Source organism: Dendropsophus ebraccatus, chromosome 7, assembly GCF_027789765.1.
Source record: "Dendropsophus ebraccatus isolate aDenEbr1 chromosome 7, aDenEbr1.pat, whole genome shotgun sequence".
Lineage (NCBI taxonomy): Eukaryota > Metazoa > Chordata > Amphibia > Anura > Hylidae > Dendropsophus > Dendropsophus ebraccatus.
The window spans coordinates 30,132,610-30,148,988 of NC_091460.1; positions in this window are offsets into that span (position 1 = coordinate 30,132,610).

The following is a 16,379-nucleotide window of genomic DNA, read 5'->3' on the forward strand; positions in this document are numbered from 1 at the left end:
GGAGGAAGGGCTGTGATGAAGAACTGAGGGAAAACATTGCATTCTGGGATTTGTAGTACTGCTCAACTAGGAGGTACACAACTAAGACCCCAAAACAAATGGATATTTGGTAGTTTTAGAACTGGGGCAGATTGATAAGCAATGCTATATGCTTCTGTGGCAGATGTTTTTAACCTTATGTCAGAGCACCCCTTCAAAACTGTGAGAAATTTACATTCCTGCAAAAAACATGGAAATTCCCATTCTACTTTATTTTTCTCCATATTTGTGAATTTTGTTTTCGTATTTTAGAGGGAAACGTAAAATTCTAAAAGGAATTAGAAAAAGAAAATGTCTGACTGCTAATAGTTACATTTTAAAAAAAATTCTTCAATAAAAGGGATATACCCATCTGACAAATCCTGTCCATGAAGGGTAGGGAATACCTAGCTGATCATGGGGGTCTGACTGCCAGGGTCTGCTGCAATCTGAAGAATGGGGACCTTATTCCGTTGCGAACCACTGATCCATTAATTCTTCCATTAGTATGATTGCAGGAAATAGTTAAGAATAGCGTCGGAACTACCCATTTAAATAGGCACTGTCCCTTTAAAAACTTTTGACATGTCAAAGAGGCATGCCAAAAGCTTTGATCAACTGATGTCCTTCTCTCCCCATGTATTCTAGTGACCATTGGGGTCAGAAGTGACAGGTGCAACCCTCTTTCTTAACCCAAGCCTGCTTTAATTGGTTATTAAAACTATGAGGGCTTTAGAAAGTCTCCCATGAGATCAGTCATTACCCCCTTGCCTCTTAGAAAGCTCTATCTACAGCAGGAGTCCTCCCCTTCCACTGTCTGTAAAATAAATCAATGGAAACCCTGACCTTTTCCAGTCTGACACAGTCCTCTCTGCTGCCACCTCTGTCCATGTCAGGAACTGTCCAGAGCAGTGTGACTGCAGGGGTCCCAATCATTTTCCCCGACTGCTGGGGGAAGAATACTTACCTCCGCGTCGTCCGTGTGGTCCGATTGGTGATCTCATAGAGCACAGATAATACTGATCAATGCTATGCAATGTCACATGTTTGTTTTCGATCGCAGGTGTGAGTGCAGGATCCTTCCTCTATCCTATCATCTCTTTTCTGCACGCACACAGCCCCACCAATCACTGGGATGTTTGGTTTCCCCCTATAAAAGGCAGGTTGGTTCCTGGTGGTGGTGGTGGTGGGGGGCGGGGGTTAGGTCAGTCAGTAGAGAGAGCCACACTAAAGACACAGTTCCTGCTGCTGTAAAGTCAGGGCCTGGCTCTGGCCACGACCCTTCAGGAGTCTTTAGTCAGGAAAAGTGTGGAAAAGACAGAGACCAAGAGTGAGAGACGTTTTCCTAAGTTGTTAACCACTGCTAGCATGCAGTGCTAGACCCCTCAGGAGCAAAAACGTCCTCTGAGAATCACCTTGTCCATGCCAAGCATACTCTCAACAAGACACAGAGCAGCATATCTGAGTGAGGTACTGACCCTAATAGGACAAAGGAGCAGTTAAGCCTACGTATCCTACTGTAATGCACTACTATTCTGGGAAACCCTGGGAAGTCTGCTCAAACCCAGCGCAGAGACCTATGACCTCGTACTATCCTAGCAGGGCGGGTATCTCGACACTGTAGAACATAAGACGGTCAGATCAAGTAAAGGATCTATACGTGAGTACGACTATCTTCTTCTTTTGTTCTTCACTGTGCTATCCTGACAGAGTACACAGCTACCTTGGACAGGGTCCTTAAGACACCCCTCTACTCTCACATCTACTGTTACTACTACTTCTACCTCTTGCCTGCACCTGCAGTTACTGAAGTCTTATTGTTGTTTTGCCCTGAAGAACTTAAGTAAATGGACAATCTTCCGCTTAAGCTGCTGGACTCTGTCTATCATTTTGCACCTGCACACCAGGTTATACTTGAGTTATCCAAATCTGCAGAAGAAGTGCCTGTCTGACTGGGGGTGGGTCCCAACGCCACTCCAGGCTACCGTGACAAGTGCCCAAGTGACCCTACACCCACTAAGCTGCCATAACACTGCCAAAGCTACCCTGGCATATGTCCCGAAGGCCTCCTGGCTTACCACACTGCACCTATTTGTTATGTATACTATCTATATATACTACATCTCCTTGGTATGTATACTTTACGTATATATGTATACTACACCTCTTTGGTACTGTATGTATACTATACTACCTATACTTATTGCTCTGCAGACTATTAAGCATTTAGTATATTGTTTTTCTCTCCGACAGTTTTAAATCAGAAAATTATACTATAATAATAAATTTGCACGTCCATTCTCCCCGAAAAACTTTTGCTTATATTTATGTTTTAGGAAGTAATGATGAAAACCGGAGAACAGATGCTGCGGGACCGTCTCAGGTAGAAGCAAATTAGGACGCGGTTGCTGACAGCCAATGCAGAATTCCTTTGAATCTGCACCTAGTGTTTAGGTATTCCATCTGCATAGGGCACCCAGCGAGTGTGTAACTGCATACTTCATTTGGAAAGGATTACTGCTTTTATATCAGACATCTGCTAAGCACACTAAGAATGTTTGCTGGAAGTTTAAGTGTTTTTCCTCTTCATCAAACAGTATTCTACAGCAAGCAGCTTTATGCAAAGAAATCCTTCCTTGTTAACCAGCGAGGCACAGGCAATAGATAAAAATATAAAGAGCAGACAGTGTTGTTGTAACATCAAATAACCTGTAAAACGTAAAGGGAAACTCTGTTAGAGTAAAGATTTCCACCTTGTGATTACCCCATCAATGGACTCAAAGCATCAACCCAACTCGACAGAGTATCCTCCGCTGGTTGGAGACTTAGTAGGCCACCAATACAAAAATGGGTGAAAAAAAATACTATTTAGAGCGGAGTCTAGATCCAGGGTACATATAGCATAGCATGACAGGCCAGGAAACTGACTATAGAGCTCTTAGCAGGAGGGCTAATAATAATTGGTCATATCTGCTTTACCATTGGGTATTGAGAGTATGCTCCTCCCCCGAGGAACTGTTTTATAGCAAGGGAGCCAGTAAAGCCTCTGCACGATGAGTGAATTTTAAAGGGAATTTGTCGCCTTAAATGAGAGCAGGATAAACTAGTGACAAAATACTGAACAGATCGGTGTATTACTTACATCATTTTGTTCAGCAGTTCTCCTAATATGCTGGAGAATGGGATTCTTGCCACACCCCTCTCCCCATTCTCCAGCTGCTGATTGACAGGTGACTGACTATACACAGCATGGATAGATAACTGCCAATCAGCAGCTGGTGGGTGGAATTTTTTGCTTCTCATGAATATCCAGGACTACTGAGCTCATGCACATAATGGAGAGATCTCTGGATCAGCTGCACAGAACAATGTAAGTGATACATCATTCTGTTCAGCTTCTCTGTCACTAGTTTATGCTACCCTGAGATAGGACAGCATAAACCTACTGACAGAGTCTCTTTAAGTAGGTTAGGATTTGTTACATCCCAAATGCTCTGCATTTGACTCCCACGGGCTGGAGAAGTTGGATGCAGCCCTAGGGAGTCCTGGAAAATATGGATACATCCTATGGCTGTATGCATGACCACAACTTCCAGATGAATCCGAACTTACTGTACGTTCGCTCATCTCTACACATGTACCACATGGCATCCCTGTCTGCCTTGAATAAAGACTCATTGGTGTAAGGACTGGTAATTCCTGGGTATTGGCTACTTGTGATGCGATGTAAGCTAAGGTGTCCCAGACTCTCTATACTAAACTGAGCTCCCCCTCAGGGTATGTTCACACTGGGTAAAACTGGCAGACTTTTTGCCCCGGCATCCCACCTGTCTCAGTGTGCCATAGCCTGTATATGGGAGAGCATGCACTCCTACGCAGCTTCCGCTCTCGGCTCAAAGGAGTGACATGTCACTTCTCTAAGCGGAGAGTGGCGGCAGTGAAAGAGTGCGCGCCCTCTCATTCACTCACATCGGGACACTGAGCACTGATTTTGCCGTATTTGCTCAGTGTGAACATACCCTTAGACAGTATTGGGTATGTATCAAAGTACATGAAAGGGGTTGTCCAGGATTTGAAAAATCACAGCTACTTTCTTGAAAAAACAAACAAACAAAAAAAACCAGCACCACCCCTGTCCTCAGGTTGTGTGTGGTATTGCAATTCAGCTATCTCCTAATTCTTCTAAACAGTTATCCATATGTTTTGACACTGCAGAGCATTGCAACCCACTGTTCATTTGATCCTTCGGTGGAGCTGATCTATCATGGGACTCCCGACGATCATCTGTTATTGAAGATGAGCGAACCTCCAGGATGCTTGGGTTAATCCAAACCCGAATACTCTGCATTTGATTACCATGGCTGAAGAAGTTGGATGCAGCTCTAAGGCTGCCTGGAAAACATGGATACAGTCATAAGCCATAGTCTGTATCCATGTTTTCCAGGACTCCCTAGGGCTGCATCCAACTTCTTCAGCCACCGGTAATTAAAAGCTCTAGGTTTGCTCTTCTCTAGCTGATATCATTGAGATCATGTAACATGCAGACACTTTGGATCCTCCGAAGTGAGAGATACTGTACTCTATACAACCAATCACAACTTGTAGACAAGTGTTGCACTTTTTCTGAAAGATAGCCGCCATGTTTTTCCAGTTTTGGTAAACCTACAGTATATGATTTGTTATGGACAATTATTATAATACTAGATGGTAAGAGACCAGTTAGTAGTTGGCTGTGGACTTGCTAGGCTGCCAATGGTGCACACTCGGCTTGGAGGAGGATAGAAATTCTTCATTTTTCTATAAGGTCCTTCTTCGCAGGGACATTTCTGTATTCTGATCCTTCGAAGTAAGGATGGTCCGAAACCTGCCGAGGTTCGGGGTTTGTACGAACGCGAACTCTCGCCAATGATTCCCGCTGTCTGCCCGCTACGTGAAGAGGGTAGATACAGCGGGAGGACCGCCTGGAAAACTGGGATACAGCCATAGCCATAGGCTGTATCCCAGTTTTCCAGGCGGTCCTCCCACTGTATCCACCTGCTGCACGGAGCGGCCAGACAGCGGGAATCTGATGCCGAGCGTTCGGGTTCAAACGAACCCCGAACCTCGGCAGGTTCGGACCATCCTTACTTGGAAGGAAGAATTGAAGACAAACAAAATCTTAGATAAACGTTCTTAGCTGGCAGGAGGCCGAACAAAGCTGAAAATCCAATGCAGATCCGGATCGGCCTTGTTATACCTGCGGCCTTGACACACCGCACTTCTCTTCTTTGGTCGATCAGTTGATCTGTCAAAATGAAGACAAACAAATATAACACAATAACCTTTACAAACATACAAATAAACTTTCAAAAAGTCTCTTAGTTAACCTCATAGTCTGTTCAGAGAACCAGGCAAACTTTTTAAAGCCATCGGATGTCTCGGCCTTCATCTTCCTATACATTTCCTGAACCCTTCGTTCATTGGTAAAAGATTTTGGCCTCTTTAGTGCTGAAAGGTTTAAGCAGGTAGAGAGTGGGTCTCATTTTTTATGCTCCGGTGATTTTCTAGCTAACCTTAGCTCCATAATCAGCCGTGTGACATCGCCTCTAGGCTCCCGTCATAAACCAGAGCTTTCCTGACCTATATAAATTTTCTGTGAATTTTTCACCTTAATAATATGCTTAGACTTAAAGTGACATGACATATTTTCTCGTATTTTCAGCAGGCTGTACAAAGTAACAGAGCATATGGTAAAACTGATATCATGTGCGGCAAGTACAGAGGTCGCAGATGTTAGAGGATGATATAATATCGGATCAGAAGTGTTGGAAGGCTCGGGTCTTATTCCGACAAAAATAGGATGGAAACGCTCTATCTCTATTTATACTCCCGATAAAAACATGCACAACGCTAATAAAGAGACGCCTACGCGTTGCGGCTCTTAGTCATGAAACGCGTAGGTGTTTTTTTATCAATGTTTTGTGTGTTCCTAACTAAACAATAAATAAAAAATGGTCCCTCTGCCCCTTAAAAGGAGACCGATCAATGGTTTGGTCGTCAGTTATCTCTCCCAACCGGCCCCCTGTCCTCTCCATACACAGTAGCAAAGTTCGGCGCGGCCATTCATTCCTGTGTTTATGAGGAGGGGGTAAGCCACAGCAAGAGAGTTCTGGCTGTGGCTTATCTCTCCTAAAACAAAGGTGTTGGGTGGTGAATTTCCATTATGCTCTACCCCTATCTCCACTGACATCTATCAGTAAATGGTCCGGAGCCCCATACAAAGTATACTGACTTGCAGCAGGTGCGGCCATATAGATTCTATGGGTCAGCCATCCACGGGCTAGAACAACGATTGTTAGCGGTACCTTTACAAGGCACAACTAATCGGGTGGACAGGCTGGGCAAAAGATACCTTTATTGTTCGTGTGGCCAATAAATACATTCCCTAAGTTCAGCAGTAATCACGGCTGTTGTTGTAACTCCGCCCCGCTAAAGATCATCCGTCCGGTACTGCAGTTACGGGTCACGGTACGGCCGGTCTCTTACAAAATGTGAACATAGCCTTATAGGGTATGGGGACCTTTAGTGTATGGGACCTAAGGCCATGTTGACACAATGTAAGTTCCGCAGTAATCACGGCCGTTGTTGCAACGGCCTTGATTAGTACGGAACTTACGTTGTGCTGAAGGCTGAGCGAATCCCGGCCGGATTGTATACACATAGTAGACAATCCGGCCAGGATCCCTAGAAGCACAGCGAAAAACTGACCCTGTCAGTTCACACAATGGAGTGTGCAGCTCCATTGTGTGCAGTGGGGAGTTCTGATGCGAGCCTCAAGGTGTATGGGGCCGGGGCCCTTTAGTGTATGGGGACTTTTAGTGTATGGGGACCTTTAGTGTATGGGGCCTTAAAGTGTATGGGGACCTTTAGTCTATGGGGCCTTAAAGTGTATGGGGACCTTTAGTGTGTGGGGCCTTAAAGTGTATGGGGACCTTTAGTGTATGGGGCCTCAGAGTGTATGGGTACCTTTAGTGTATGGGGACGTTTAGTGGTTGGGGCCTCAGAGTGTATGGGGACCTTTAGTGTATGGGGACATTTAGTGGTTGGGGCCTCAGAGTGTATGGGGACCTTTAGTGTATGGGGATGTTTAGTGGTTGGGGCCTAAGAGTGTATGGGGAACTTTAGAGGCCTACACTACCCTGACCTAGGGTTACTTCATGACTCCAACTATTATGTGAAAGGGTCGTCCGAAGTTTAAAAGTTTTATCCTGCCCTGGGAGTAATGGCTCTTCATTTGCTATGAGGTCCTTAATGAATATTTCTGTATTTCTTGCTCCTTGGAGGGAGGAATTGAAGACAAACAAACTGAGATAAGACGGAAACTCTGAGCTGACAGACGGCTGAACAAAGCCTGACAATCCAATGCAGATCATGATCCGCCTGGTAATTCCTGCGGGTTATTGCACACTTTACTTCTCTTATTTGGTCGGACCTCGTGGGAGAGATTCCAGATGCTCGTCCGGGCCGAATATTTATCGCCTTCCTCTGAGGTAGCGTCTCTGAGATTTAGATCTGTCATTTCCAGCCAAGAAGTGGAGTTAAATTTGCTGTGGTTATTACAAATAAGTTCTTCATTTCTTTCCATTATTATTTTTGCAGACTATCTTCTCCATTTATTCTTTTGTTAGGCTATAAAGCAGCGCTTCCCGAGCTCGGCGCGATAAAAGCCTCCTAAAGCTTGTGTGCATGTTAATAATATCTTTCCAAGGTTACTCAAGCAATGTTAATTGGATTACAGAGGTTATTGTCTTCTACAGATAGAAAGAAATGTCACCTTTAAGGCGGCTCTTACCAAATCAAACATCATGGAAATGTTAGTGAGAGGGAGTCTACGGCCCATATTACACGGCCCCATATTGTGGGTGAGTGAGCTCTGATTTGCTAGATCGGTAATCGCTTACAAAGCCTATTATGCAGCTCAAATATCTATCTATCTATCTATCTATCTATCTATCTCCTATCTATCTATCTCCTATCTATCTATCTATCTATCTATCTGTGTATCTATGTATCTATCTATCTATCTATCTATCTATCTATCTATCTATCTATCTATCTCCTATCTATCTATCTCCTATCTATCTATCTATCTATCTATCTATCTGTGTATCTATGTATCTATCTATCTATCTATCTATCTCCTATCTATCTATCTATCTATCTATCTATCTATCTATTATCTATCTATCTATCTATCTGTGTATCTATCTATCTATCTATCTATCTATCTATCTATCTATCTATCTATCTCCTATCTATCTCCTATCTGCTATCTATCTATCTATCTATCTATCTATCTATCTCCTATCTATCTCCTATCTATCTATCTATCTATCTATCTATCTATCTATCTCCTATCTATCTACCTCTCTATCTTCTATCTATCTATCTATCTATCTATCTCCTATCTATCTATCTACCTCTCTATCTTCTATCTATCTATCTATCTATCTATCTATCTATCTATTATCTATCTATCGATTATCTATCTATCTATCTATCTATCTATCTATCTATCTATCTGTGTTTCTATGTATCTATCTATCTATCTATCTATCTATCTATCTATCTATCTATCTATCTATCTATCTCCTATCTATCTATCTATCTCCTATCTATCTATCTACCTCTCTATCTCCTATCTATCTATCTATCTATCTATCTATCTATCTATCTATCTATTATCTATCTATCTATCTATCTATCTATCTATCTATCTATCTATCTATTATCTATCTATCTATCTATCTATCTCCTATCTATCTATCTATCTATCTATCTCCTATCTATCTATCTCCTATCTATCTATCTATCTATCTATCTATCTATCTGTGTATCTATGTATCTATCTATCTATCTATCTATCTATCTATCTCCTATCTATCTATCTATCTATCTATCTATCTATCTATCTATCTCCTATCTATCTCCTATCTATCTATCTATCTATCTATCTATCTATCTATCTATCTATCTATCTCCTATCTATCTATCTATCTATCTATCTATCTATTATCTATCTATCTATTATCTATCTATCTATCTATCTGTGTATCTATCTATCTATCTATCTATCTCCTATCTATCTCCTATCTATCTATCTATCTATCTATCTATCTATCTATCTATCTATCTATCTCCTATCTGCTATCTATCTATCTATCTATCTATCTATCTATCTATCTCCTATCTATCTATCTACCTCTCTATCTCCTATCTATCTATCTATCTATCTATCTATCTATCTATCTATCTATCTATTATCTATCTATCTATCTATCTATCTATCTATCTATCTATCTGTGTATCTATCTATCTATCTCCTATCTATCTATCTATCTATCTATCTATCTATCTATCTATCTATCTCCTATCTATCTCCTATCTATCTATCTACCTCTCTATCTTCTATCTATCTATCTATCTATCTATTATCTATCTATCGATTATCTATCTATCTATCTATCTATCTATCTATCTGTGTTTCTATGTATCTATCTATCTATCTATCTATCTCCTATCTATCTATCTATCTATCTATCTATCTCCTATCTATCTATCTATCTATCTATCTATCTATCTATCTCCTATCTATCTATCTACCTCTCTATCTCCTATCTATCTATCTATCTATCTATCTATTATCTATCTATCTATCTATCTATCTATCTATCTATCTATCTATCTGTGTATCTATGTATCTATCTATCTATCTATCTATCTATCTCCTATCTATCTATCTATCTATCTATCTATCTATCTCCTATCTATCTCCTATCTATCTCCTATCTATCTATCTATCTATCTATCTATCTATCTATCTATCTATCTATCTATCTCCTATCTATCTATCTATTATCTATCTATCTATTATCTATCTATCTATCTATCTGTGTATCTATCTATCTATCTATCTATCTATCTATCTATCTATCTATCTCCTATCTATCTCCTATCTATCTATCTATCTATCTATCTATCTATCTATCTATCTCCTATCTGCTATCTATCTATCTATCTATCTATCTATCTATCTATCTCCTATCTATCTATCTACCTCTCTATCTCCTATCTATCTATCTATCTATCTATCTATCTATCTATCTATTATCTATCTATCTATCTATCTATCTATCTGTGTATCTATCTATCTATCTCCTATCTATCTATCTATCTATCTATCTATCTCCTATCTATCTCCTATCTATCTATCTACCTCTCTATCTCCTATCTCCTATCTATCTATCTATCTATCTATCTATCTATTATCTATCTATCGATTATCTATCTATCTATCTATCTATCTATCTATCTATCTATCTGTGTTTCTATGTATCTATCTATCTATCTATCTATCTATCTATCTATCTATCTATCTCCTATCTATCTATCTATCTATCTATCTATCTATCTATCTCCTATCTATCTATCTATCTATCTATCTATCTATCTATCTATCTATCTCCTATCTATCTATCTACCTCTCTATCTCCTATCTATCTATCTATCTATCTATCTATCTATCTATCTATCTATCTATTATCTATCTATCTATCTATCTATCTCCTATCTATCTATCTATCTATCTATCTCCTATCTATCTATCTATCTATCTATCTATCTGTGTATCTATGTATCTATCTATCTATTATCTATCTATCTATCTATCTATCTATCTATCTATCTATCTGTGTATCTATGTATCTATCTATCTATCTATCTATCTATCTATCTATCTATCTATCTATCTCCTATCTATCTATCTATCTATCTATCTATCTATCTATCTATCTCCTATCTATCTCCTATCTATCTATCTATCTATCTATCTATCTATCTCCTATCTATCTATCTATCTATCTATCTATTATCTATCTATCTATCTATCTATCTATTATCTATCTATCTATCTATCTATCTATCTATCTATCTATTATCTATCTATCTATCTATCTCCTATCTATCTATCTATCTATCTATCTCCTATCTATCTATCTATCTATCTATCTATCTATCTATCTGTGTATCTATGTATCTATCTATCTATTATCTATTTATCTATCTATCTATCTATCTATCTATCTATCTATCTGTGTATCTATGTATCTATCTATCTATCTATCTATCTATCTATCTATCTATCTATCTATCTCCTATCTATCTATCTATCTATCTATCTATCTATCTATCTATCTCCTATCTATCTCCTATCTATCTATCTATCTATCTATCTATCTCCTATCTATCTATCTATCTATCTATCTATCTATCTATTATCTATCTATCTATTATCTATCTATCTATCTGTGTATCTATCTATCTATCTATCTATCTATCTATCTATCTTCTATCTATCTATCTATCTATCTATCTCCTATCTGCTATCTATCTATCTATCTATCTATCTATCTATCTATCTATCTATCTATCTATCTATCTCCTATCTATCTATCTACCTCTCTATCTCCTATCTATCTATCTATCTATCTATTATCTATCTATCTATCTATCTATCTATTATCTATCTATCTATCTATCTATCTATCTATCTTCTATCTATCTATCTATCTATCTATCTATCTCCTATCTATCTATCTATCTATCTATCTATCTCCTATCTATCTATCTACCTCTCTATCTCCTATCTATCTATCTATCTATCTATCTATCTATCTATCTATCTATTATCTATCTATCTATCTATCTATCTCCTATCTATCTATCTATCTATCTATCTCCTATCTATCTATCTATCTATCTATCTATCTATCTATCTCCTATCTATCTATCTATCTATCTATCTATCTATCTATCTCCTATCTGCTATCTATCTATCTATCTATCTATCTATCTATCTATCTATCTATCTATCTCCTATCTATCTATCTCCTATCTATCTATCTATCTATCTATCTATCTATCTATCTCCTATCTATCTATCTACCTCTCTATCTTCTATCTATCTATCTATCTATCTATTATCTATCTATCGATTATCTATCTATCTATCTATCTATCTATCTATCTATCTATCTATCTGTGTTTCTATGTATCTATCTATCTATCTATCTATCTATCTATCTATCTCCTATCTATCTATCTATCTATCTATCTATCTATCTATCTCCTATCTATCTATCTATCTATCTATCTATCTATCTATCTCCTATCTATCTATCTATCTATCTCCTATCTATCTATCTATCTATCTATCTATCTATCTATCTATCTCCTATCTATCTATCTATCTATCTATCTATCTATCTATCTATCTATCTCCTATCTGCTATCTATCTATCTATCTATCTATCTATCTATCTATCTCCTATCTATCTCCTATCTATCTATCTATCTATCTATCTCCTATCTATCTATCTATCTATCTATCTATCTCCTATCTATTATCTATCTATCTATCTATCTATCTATCTATCTATCTCCTATCTATCTATCTATCTATCTATCTATCTCCTATCTATCTATCTATCTATCTATCTATCTCCTATCTATCTATCTATCTATCTATCTATCTATCTATCTGTGTATCTATGTATCTATCTATCTATTATCTATTTATCTATCTATCTATCTATCTATCTATCTATCTATCTGTGTATCTATGTATCTATCTATCTATCTATCTATCTATCTATCTATCTATCTCCTATCTATCTATCTATCTATCTATCTCCTATCTATCTCCTATCTATCTATCTATCTATCTATCTATCTATCTATCTATCTATCTCCTATCTATCTATCTATCTATCTATCTATTATCTATCTATCTATTATCTATCTATCTATCTGTGTATCTATCTATCTATCTATCTATCTATCTATCTATCTATCTATCTATCTTCTATCTATCTATCTATCTATCTATCTATCTATCTCCTATCTGCTATCTATCTATCTATCTATCTATCTATCTCCTATCTATCTATCTACCTCTCTATCTCCTATCTATCTATCTATCTATCTATTATCTATCTATCTATCTATCTATCTATTATCTATCTATCTATCTATCTATCTATCTATCTATCTTCTATCTATCTATCTATCTATCTATCTATCTATCTATCTCCTATCTATCTATCTATCTATCTATCTATCTATCTATCTATCTCCTATCTATCTATCTACCTCTCTATCTCCTATCTATCTATCTATCTATCTATCTATCTATCTATTATCTATCTATCTATCTATCTATCTATCTATCTATCTCCTATCTATCTATCTATCTATCTATCTATCTATCTATCTCCTATCTATCTATCTATCTATCTATCTCCTATCTATCTATCTATCTATCTATCTATCTATCTATCTCCTATCTGCTATCTATCTATCTATCTATCTATCTATCTATCTATCTATCTCCTATCTATCTATCTCCTATCTATCTATCTATCTATCTATCTATCTATCTATCTCCTATCTATCTATCTACCTCTCTATCTTCTATCTATCTATCTATCTATCTATCTATTATCTATCTATCGATTATCTATCTATCTATCTATCTATCTATCTATCTGTGTTTCTATGTATCTATCTATCTATCTATCTATCTATCTATCTATCTATCTATCTCCTATCTATCTATCTATCTATCTATCTATCTATCTATCTATCTATCTCCTATCTATCTATCTATCTATCTATCTATCTATCTATCTCCTATCTATCTATCTATCTATCTCCTATCTATCTATCTATCTATCTATCTATCTATCTATCTATCTCCTATCTATCTATCTATCTATCTATCTATCTATCTATCTATCTATCTCCTATCTATCTCCTATCTATCTATCTATCTATCTATCTATCTATCTATCTATCTCCTATCTATCTATCTATCTATCTATCTATCTATCTATCTATCTCCTATCTATTATCTATCTATCTATCTATCTCCTATCTATCTATCTATCTATCTATCTATCTATCTATCTATCTATCTCCTATCTATCTATCTATCTATCTATTATCTATTTATCTATCTATCTATCTATCTATCTATCTATCTATCTATCTCCTATCTATCTATCTCCTATCTATCTATCTATCTATCTATCTATCTATCTATCTATCTATCTATTATCTATCTATCTATCTGTCTCCTATCTATCTATCTATCTATCTATCTATCTATCTATCTATCTATGTATCTATCTATCTATCTTCTATCTATCTATCTATCTATCTATCTATCTATCTATCTATCTATCTCGTTAGTGATGTCCGTTAATCCCTTTGTTTCTCAGTAAAATAATAAAGAGAATACTTACCTGTCGAAGCTCCCTCGTTGTTCTCCAGTCTGCTCGCCGCAGCTGCCTCTGAAATTTCTGATCCGATTTCTGAATTTCTGACAGGCTTTTAAGCCAATCGCTGCCCAAGACAGGACAGCCAAGGCCAGTTATTGGCTGAGCGGCCTGTCACTACAGAGACAGGTTGGAAGTGCCGGAGACTGTTGCGGTAAGTAGAAAACACAAGTCAGTAAAAAGTAAAATCTTAATCTTAATTTTCTTTACCCTGGCCCTACTCTAGCTTTCTTTACCTTTACTAAGAAATCTGACAGTTATTTTGTCATATGTCATATTCAGCATGAGACCAGTCAGTGATTATAGACAAGGTTATCCCAGCACTTCTAGTGAGTGGTGGTGCTAGTGAGCTGAGTGAGTAAATGTTATTTTTTTACCTCATTTCCCCATCTGAATGAAAATGGTCTAATGCAATAGGCAATGGAAAACTCCTTGGTTAATTTTAATAGTGATGCAGAGTTCTAATTTCTTTACGTTTTACATCCTGTACATGTGCTCATCGCCTGAGCTGAGTCCTGACATTTTCTTATTTTAGTTAAGGTAGCCACAATGTTATTCCTTGATGTCAGGCATATATTTCAGCAGTGCCAGGCGTACCCGGCTCTCTGCTCTGACTGGCAGCCGGTGCCCTTGAGATTGTGTACTGGCTCCGCAGAATCAAGATTCATCTCCCGGTTGTCACAGAGCGGTGTCAGCCGGTTCTAATCACGGTCTGCTTTCTGCTGATTGCTAAGACATTAGCGCCATACTCTGAACTTCCCTTCCATTTATACTGATGCTACAGACATGATCACAGACGGATAGACACTGGGGATCACTGAGGCTCAGCATGCCAATTATTAACACTGGCAGCCTCTAGATAGCTGGCCGTGGGCAGCTCACCGACATGGGCCAGTCAATCATTGCTGCCAGCTCCGGCTGCTGTAGACGCTTTCCTGTACGGCAGCTCTGAATATTCTATGCAGGATATTGAAATTGTACAGAAACAACATTTTATCGAGCTGCTGGACATACGGAAAGAACGGGTCCTATAAGGCCAGGGCCGTTTCTAGCGGCGGGCTGGCCGGGCGACCGCACGGGGCGCCGACAGCTAGGGGCGCTGGTGGCACCTTCCTAGACCTCACCTAGCTGCGCACGCCCCCGCCGGCCGCCAGCCCTCCCGCCGGCCACATTATCTGCCTCCGCGCCCGACCGCAGCTCCTGCCTCCGCGCCCGCCGGCCACATTATCTGCCTCCGCGCCCGCCGGCCACATTATCTGCCTCCCCCGCCCGACCGCAGCTCCTGCTGCCCCGGGCGCCGGCCGCATGATCTGCGCAGATCGCCGGACTGCAGCTCCTCCCCGGCCCATCACCTGACAGCAGGCCGCCGCCCCCGAACACATCTTCTCTATCCTCCAGCAGGTGCCGTGATATGACGTCATTCGCCTGCTTGAGGATAGAGAAGATGTGCTTGGGGGCGGCGGCCTGCTGTCAGGTGATGGGCCGGGGAGGAGCTGCAGTCCGGCGATCTGCGCAGATCATGCGGCCGGCGCGCGGAAAGGCAGGAGCTGCGGTCGGGCGGGGGAGGCAGATAATGTGGCCGGCGGGTGGGGAGGCAGGAGCTGTGGTCGGGGGAGGCAGATCATGCGGCCGCTGGGCGGGGAGGCAGGAGCGGCTCCTCGCAGGCCAGAAGAGAAGATCTGATGAGAGAGAGAGAGAGGGACCCGCTGTATGCAAGAAGGTGAGTATAATGTTTTTTTTTTGTGTTGTGTTGCGGCAATGAAAGGTATCACTAAGGAGCAGAACATGGGGGGAGGGGGGGGGGGGGAGATTATTACTATATAGCAAAACATGGGAGGGGGATTATTATTATATGGCAGAACATGGGAGGGGGGATTATTATTATATGGCAGAACATGGGAGGGGGGATTATTATTATATGGCAGAACATGGGAGGGGGGATTATTATTATATGGCAGAACATGGGAGGGGGGATTATTATTATAT